Raw genomic sequence first — 2504 nt, 5'->3', positions numbered from 1 at the left:
TTGGCAGAGGACCCAAGTTCAATTCCCAGCACCCACGTCAGAAGGCTTACAATCACCTAAACTCCAGCTCCAGGGGAACCTGATGCCTCTGGCATCTGCAGCTATCTGCACTCATGCACATAAAACCACACACACACACACACACACATGCATATATCTAATAATAATAATAAATTTAAAAAATCAGCAGCAATAACAAAACAACCACTAAACTTGCACTGGGGTCTATGCAGCTAATATCGTCAACTTGACAGGCTCTGGAGTCATCTAGAAGACAAGCCTCTGAGTGATCGTCTAGACTGGGTAGCTGAGGTAGGACCCACACTAATGTGGGCACTGTCCCATAGGCTGGGGTCCTGGACTGAATAAAAAGGAGAAAGTGAGTGTCAAAGCAAAAACCACAGCTCTCATCTAGAAGAGAATAAGAGATGATTTTGGAACTATCTTGTGTGGCCATGGCCCTGGAACAGATTTAGGATGCCCCGAATTCAGTGTAAGCAGTTTCATGAAGTTTTTCTAGTTTTACCAAACAAAGAAAGTCATATATCTTGGCAAATTTAAAATACATTGGTGGGTGCACTAGTGAGGCCCGGCCAGTGAGATGGGAAAGCTTTCCTATAGGCTCATGATACCATCTGATGATGTTCTTAGCTCTTGGGTTGGTGGAAAATAGTGGTCTGCTAAGTTACTAGATTTCAAAAGTCTCTAATCTGTTAGTCATGGGATGTTAGTTCTGACACAGAGATGAACAAGGGATGGCTGTTCCAAAGGGCTGGATCTAGCCTGAGACAAAGCAATTGGCCTTTGGACCTGCTACGTTCCCACCCCTCCACCCGGTTTGTATTTGCAGACACAGCTTCTTCTCAGGTGTTTTCCTTCCATGAGTTGTGAACCCGCATTCATCTCCACCTGGTTCCTCACTATGGATATGATGAGACCACAATGAGACGAGGTCCTTCACGTTTCTGCCACCATGGTTCCTCAACACGAGGGACTGCAGCGAGGAGAGACCTTGAGAGAGAAAGACCATCAGGCCTTTGCCAGTGCGAGAGAAAGAACGCAACCGGCTGTTGCTGCGGCGTGAAGTTCTCAGCTGCTTAATTACATGGCAGTCAGTAACTCCAGTGCCAAGTCTGCCCCTGTAATTCTAGGGCTCCAGAGGTTGAGGCAGCAGGATGGAGAACACAAGACCGCACATAGCAAGGCACACTCTCAAATTTAAAAACCAAACAAACCTGTGCTTACCATGTTTAAAGAAAGGAAGACTGTTATCTCTCTGTGGCTTTGTAACTGCCGTGTCTTGTCAGGTAGGGCTCCGGCCAGGGTCCACCAAGGCAGGTACTCAAGAAAGACATCAAAGCAGGGGGGAGGGGCATAGGAAAGACTTGCTGCTCACGCTCTGTCACTGCCCCACTTGACGATGACCCTTTATCCAGCACTGTAGTTGTCCCGGCCTCTGGATGTTTCCTATGATCCCAGAAGTAAGCTGGTGTGTGCTTTTTTCCTCCACATTGAAGCACTGCCCTCTGGATGAAGGAGTAAGGCCCATAACTCGCAGGAAACATACAATGCTCAGAAAGCCCATGAAAATTTACAAGTCTCAGGAAAGTCAGAAGGTTGCATGATTCATAAGGCCCCTCCCTAAGGTTATAGAAGCATGGAGAAACTGCTGAGGGAGAGGAACCTCTTATTTGAGGTTGCCTGAAATTTGGACAAGAAGCTCCAGGGATGCTGCTTTCTTGAGCTGTCACCCATTCTGGGGTGAACTTGAGTCATGCATGTCCCTGTCTGTAAGTAACCCCTCATCTATGTTTCTGTGAGGAAACCCAGTAAACTCACTGGGTCATTGGCCAGACTTGCCGTGTGAGAGTGGAATCCTCTCTTTAGAATGTCTTTGGTGTGCTAGCTAGGATGAATGTATGCTTGTTCACATCTTCCCAGGGGAAGTGTTCACCATAGCCTCAGGGTGTTCCCATAGTAAGTGACAGCACCCTGTTCAGCCAGCGCTTCTTGTTTGGGACTCTGCCCATCTCCATGAGGCTCCTCTGAGCTCTCTTCTATGGGTTTTCCTGTCATTGGGATGTCAGGGTCCCCTGGAGTTCTACTTTTGGATCCTTCCAGATTCCTGTATGACTTTAGGAACAGGGATCGGTGGAGCAGCAGCAGCAGCTCACATCGCTCATGAGAACCAACCGCACACATCTGCTTTCTACTTGTTTTGATTGGTGTTGTTTTAAAGTAAGTCATGGCAAGAATATTTATGCTACAGAAATCTTAACACTACAAATGATAGTTATTCTGCCTCCTAGGAAGCCAGTTTCCCGTGCAACGCTGGTACTGACACGGCTGCCAATTGCATGACATAGTCACCTGCCCCAGAAGCTGTGTTGAGCCCTGCAGCTGCTGTGGTGATGAAGCAGTGAGAACTGGAGAACCTGGGGAGGAACAGCTGCTACTGAGGCCATGGGCAGCTACGAGAAGCAAATGACATGCTCCAGTCTTTG

Source organism: Chionomys nivalis, chromosome 9 (assembly GCF_950005125.1).
Source record: "Chionomys nivalis chromosome 9, mChiNiv1.1, whole genome shotgun sequence".
In the NCBI taxonomy this organism is placed as follows: domain Eukaryota; kingdom Metazoa; phylum Chordata; class Mammalia; order Rodentia; family Cricetidae; genus Chionomys; species Chionomys nivalis.
Note: the sequence above shows the minus strand (reverse complement) of the source record.